General features: G+C 39.2%; 1 non-coding gene across 1 annotated transcript; it reads left to right on the top strand.

Annotated features, from left to right (window-relative positions):
• The first annotated feature begins 5,389 nt into the window (after positions 1-5,389).
• Positions 5,390-5,493, top strand: LOC148580556 (small nucleolar RNA R71). The gene has a single exon (XR_015896134.1). It is a non-coding gene; the product is annotated as a small nucleolar RNA R71 (small nucleolar RNA).
• The last annotated feature ends 204 nt before the right edge of the window (positions 5,494-5,697 follow it).

Consider the following 5,697-nt stretch of genomic DNA (forward strand, 5'->3'; position numbering starts at 1 on the left):
TTGTTTCTCATTTCTTCACCTACAAGCAACCAAACAAACAATCAAATTATCCCTAAATTCACAAGATCTTTGCATCATTTATCAAATCGATTAATTCTAGCATAAACCTTATGATTTTGTGTAAAATAAATGACGTTTGATTGATTCAAAATAATCATGAAAATCCACTCCAATCACTTACTTATTGTGCAAGAAAGTGCATAAAACTTAATGAAACAAGTGAAAATGAATGATGCAAAGATCTTAATGGTGAAGAAATGAAGAAATGAAGAAAGGAGGAATGGTACACGAAATTGGGATCTCAATGGCGCCAACAACTTGGTATGCACAATTGTAATCTCAACTCTTTTTCACAACTTTGCACAACTAACCAGCAAGTGCACTGGGTCGTCCAAGTAATACCTTATGTGAGTAAGGGTCGATCCCACGGAGATTGTCGGCTTGAAGCAGGCTATGGTCATCCTTGTAAATCTCAGTCAAGCGGATTCAAATGGTTATGAGCTTTGATTATTAAAATATAATTAAAACAGAAAATAGGATAGAAATACTTATGTAATTCATTGGTAGGAGTTTCAGACAAGCGTATAAAGATGCTTTGTTTCTTTTGAACCTCTGCTTTCCTACTGCCTTCTTCCAACCATGCGTTACCTCCTTCCATGGCAAGCTGTATGATCCTCTTGGATGAAAATAATTCCATCTGCGCTGTCACCGCATGGCTAATCATCTGTCGGTTCCTGCTAGCGTCCGAATAGGACCATTGTCCTTTTGCGCACTGTCACTTGCGCCCCACATTCGCAGGTTTGAAGCTCGTCATAGTCATCCCTTTCCAGATCCTACTCGGAATACCACAGACAAGGTTTATACTTTTCGGATCTCAGGAATGACTGCCAATAATTCTAGCCTTTACCACAAAGGTTCTAATCTTAGATTAGAAACCCAAGAGATACGCACTCAAGCTATTGCAGATAGAACGGAAGTGGTTGTCAGGCACGCATTCATAAGTGAGAATGATGATGAGTGTCACAGATCATCACATTCATCAGGTTGAAGTGCGAGTGAAAATCTTAGAGAAGAAGTAGGCGTGAATTTAATAGAAAAATAGTAGTAATTGCATTAATTCATGAAGAACAGCAGAGCTCCACACCTTAATCTATGGGGTGTAGAAACTCCACCGTTGAAAATATATAAGTAAAAGAGGTCTAGGCATGGCCGAATGGCCAGCCTCCATACCAAAGGTCTAAGGACGAAACGTCCAGAGATGATAAAAAAAGTGTGTAAATACAATAGTAAAAGGTCCTATTTATAATGAACTAGTAGCCTAGGGTTTACAGAAATAAGTAAATGATGCAGAAATCCACTTCCAGGGCCCACTTGGTGTGTGCTGAGGCTGAGCATTGAAGCTTTTTCGTGCTTAGACTATTCCTGGAGTTAAACGCCAGCTTTGGTGCTAGTTTGGCCGTTTAACTCCAATTCTGGTGCCAGTTTGGGCGTTTTACGCCAGAAATTTTAGGCTGACTTTGACGCCGGTTTAGGCCATCAAATCTCGAGCAAAGTATAAACTATTATATACTTCTGGAAAGCCCAGAATGTCTACTTTTCAACGCAATTAAGATCACGCAAATTAAGTTTCTGTAGCTCCAGAAAATTGACTTTGAGTGCAGGGAGGTCAGAATCCAACAGCATCTGCAGTCCTTTTTTAGCCTCTGAATCAGATTTTTGCTCAGGTCCCTCAATTTCAGCCAGAAAATACTTGAAATCACAGAAAAACACACAAACTCATAGCAAAGTCCAGAAATGTGATTTTTAATTAAAAACTAATAAAAATATAATAAAAAGTAATAAAAATATACTAAAAACTATGTAAAAACAATGCCAAAAAGCGTATAAATTATCCGCTCATCACAACACCAAACTTAAATTGTTGCTTGTCCCCAAGCAACTAAAAACAAAATAGGATAAGAAGAAGAAAAAATACAATAAATTCCAAAAACATCTATGAAGATCAGTCTTAATTAGATGAGCGGGGCTATTAGCTTTTTCCTTCTGAACAATTTTGGCATCTCACTTTATCCTTTGAAGTTCAGAATGATTGGCATCTATAAGAACTCAGAATTCAGATAGTGTTATTGATTCTCCTAGTTCAGTATGTTGATTCTTGAACATAGTTACTTTATGAGTCTTGGCCGTGACCCTAAACATTTTATTTTCCAGTATTACCACCGGATACATAAATGCCACAGACACATAACTGGGTGAACCTTTTCAGATTGTGACTCAGCTTTGCTAGAATCCCCAGTTAGAGGTGTCTAGAGCTCTTAAGCATACTCTTTTTGCTTTGGACCACAACTTTAACCGCTCAGTCTCAAGTTTTTCACTTGACACCTTCACGCCACAAGCACATGGTTAGGGACAGCTTGGTTTAGCCGCTTAGGCCAGGATTTTATTCCTTTGGGCCCTCCTATCCATTAATGATCAAAGCCTTGGATCCTTTTTATTTTACCCTTGCCTTTTGGTTTAAAGGCCTAATGGCTTTTTCTGCTTGCTTTTTCTTTCTCTTTCTCTTTTTTTTTCTGCAATGTTCTTCTTTTTTCTGCGAGCTTTTCACTATTTTTTCTTGCTTCAAGAACTAATTTTATGATTTTTCAGATTATCAATAACATTTCTCCTTTTTCATTATTCTTTCAAGAGCCAACAATTTTAACATTCATAAACAACAAATTCAAAAATATGCACTGTTCAACCATTCATTCAGAAAAACAAAAAGTATTGCCACCACATCAAAATAATTAAACTATTTTAAGAATTCGAAATTCATGTACTTCTTTTTCTTTTTCAGAAAACTTTTTTCATTTAAGAAAGGTGATGGATTCATAGGACATTCATAGTTTTGAGGCATAGACACTAGACACTAATGATCATGTAATAAAGACACAAACATAGACAAGACATAAAGCATAATTTTCGAAAAACAAAAAAAATAAGAATAAGGAAATTAAAGAACGGGTCCACCTTAGTTATGGCAGCTAGTTCTTTCTCTTGAAGATCTTATGGAGTTCTTGAGCTCCTCAATGTCTCTTCCTTGCCTTTGTTGCTCTTCCCTCATGGCTATTTGATCCTCTCTAATTTCATAGAGGATAATGGAACGCTCTTGTTGAGGTCCATGCGTGGGCTATCTTGTTTGCTCCATCCTTTTCTTAGTGATGGGCTTTTGAGATGAATCTTTCCATCTCCCATGACTCAGAGTTGGAAGCAATTGTCTTCTTTTTCCTCTTTCTAGAGGTTTTTCCGGCCTTAGGTGCCATTAATGGGGATCTTGTGGGCTCCACAGATCCTGAGGTGTCAAGGATTTCTCATCCCTGCACCATTTTGGCGTGTAAACGCCCCTTGGAGTGCCAATCCTGGCGTTAAACGCCAGGTTGCTGCCCACTTCTGGCGTTTAATGCCAGCTTTTCTCCCCTTTCGGGCGTTAAACGCCAGTCTGGTGCCCTTTTCTGGCGTTGAACGCCCAGAATATTGCCAGACTGGGTGTTTAACGCCCATTCTGCTACCTTTACTAGCGTTTAAATGCCAGTATGCTCATCCTCCAAGGTGTACTATTTTCAATGCTGTTTTTTATTTTAGCTTTTGTTTTTGTGACTCCACATAATCATCATCCTAAAGAAAACATAAAATAACAATAGAAATTTAACATAGATAAGAAAAAATTGGGTTGCCTCCTAACAAGCGCTTCTTTAATGTCAATAGCTTGACAGTGGGCTCTCATGGAGCCTCACAGATACTCAGAGCATGATGATGGCCTCCCAACACCAAACTTAGAGTTTGAATGTGGGGGCTCTGTTTGACTCTGCATTGAGAGAAGCTTGTCATGCTTCTTCTCCATGTGTATAGAAGGAGATTCTTTAGCTTTAAACACAAGGTAGTCCTCATTCACTTGAAGAACCAACTCTCCTCTTTCAACATCAATCACCATTTTTGCTGTGGCTAGGAAGGGTCTGCCAAGGATGATGGATTCATCCTTATTCTTCCCAGTGTCAAGGATTATGAAGTCCGCAGGGATGTAAAGGCCTTCAACTTTTACCAAAGCATCCTTTACAAGTCCATAAGCCTATTTCCTTGAATTGTCTGCCGTCTCTAGTGAGATTCTTGCAACTTACACCTCAAGGATTCCTAGTTTCTCCATTATAGCGAGGGGCATGAGGTTTATACTTGACCCTAGGTCACACAAAGCCTTTTTAAAGGTCATGGTGCCTATGGTACAAGGTATTAAGAACTTTCCAGGATCCTGTTTCTTTTGAGGTAATTTCAGTTGAACCAGATTATTTAGTTCATTGATGAGCAATGGGGGTTCATCCTCCCAAGTTTCATTACCAAATAACTTGGCATTCAGCTTCATGATTGCTCTTAGATATTGAGCAACTTGCTCTTCAGCAGTATCTTCATCCTCTTTAGAGGAAGAATACTTATCCGAGCTCATGAATGACAACAGTAAGTTCAATGGAATCTCTATGGTCTCTATATGAGTCTCAGATTCCTTTGATTCCTCATTAGGGAACTCCTTAGTGGCTAGTGGACGTCCATTGAGGTCTTCCTCATTGGAAATCACTGCCTTTTCTTCCTCTCCAGGTTCAGCCATGTTGGTTATAGTTATGGCCTTGCACTCTCTTTTTGGATTCTCTTCTGTATTGCTTGGGAGAATACTAGGAGGGAGTTCAGCTGACCCACTTGTGCCTCCAAATTTCTAATGGAGGACCTTGCTTCAGTCATGAAACTGAGAGTGGTCTTAGATAGATCAGAGACTGTAGTTGCTAAGTCAGAGTGGCTCTGCTTAGAATTCTCTGTCTGTTGCTGAGAAGATGATGGAAAAGGTTTGCTATTGCCAAACCTGTTTCTTCCACCATTGTTATTATTGAAGCCTTGATTAGGCTTCTGTTGATCCTTCCATGAGAGATTAGGATGATTCCTCCATGAAGGATTATAGGTGTTTCCATAGGATTCTCCCATGTAATTCACCTCTTCCATTGCAGGATTCTCAGGATCATAAGCTTCTCCTTCAGAGGAAGCTTCTTTAGTATTGTCGGATGTAGCTTGCATTCCAGTCAGACTTTGAGAAATCATATTGACTTGCTGAGTCAATATTTTATTCTGAGCCAGTATGGCATTCAGAGTATCAATCTCCAGAACTCCTTTCTTCTGAGTTGTCCCATTATTCACAAGATTTCTTTCAGAAGTGTACATGAATTGGTTATTTGAAACCATTTCAATGAGTTCCTGGGCTTCTTCAGGCGTCTTCTTCAGATGAAGAGATCCTCTAGCAGAGTTGTCCAATGACATCTTGGACAGTTCAGACAGACCATCATAGAATATACATATGATGCTCCATTCTGAAAGCATGCTAGAAGGACACCTTCTGATCAATTGCTTGTATCTTTCCCAAGCTTCATAGAGGGATTCGCCTTCCTTCTGTTTGAAGGTCTGGACTTCCACTCTAAGCTTACTCAATTTTTGAGGTGGAAAGAACTTTGCCAAGAAGGCATTGACCAGCTTTTCCTAAGAGTTCAGGCTTTCTTTAGGTTGTGAGTCTAACCATGTCCTAGCTCTCTCTCTTACAGCAAAGGGAAAAAGCATAAGTTTGTAGACTTTAGGATTAACCCCATTAGTCTTAACAGTGTCATAGATTTGCAAGAATTCAGCTAAAAA

Source organism: Arachis ipaensis, chromosome B10 (genome assembly GCF_059453495.1).
Source record: "Arachis ipaensis isolate K30076 ecotype BB chromosome B10, ASM5945349v1, whole genome shotgun sequence".
In the NCBI taxonomy this organism is placed as follows: domain Eukaryota; kingdom Viridiplantae; phylum Streptophyta; class Magnoliopsida; order Fabales; family Fabaceae; genus Arachis; species Arachis ipaensis.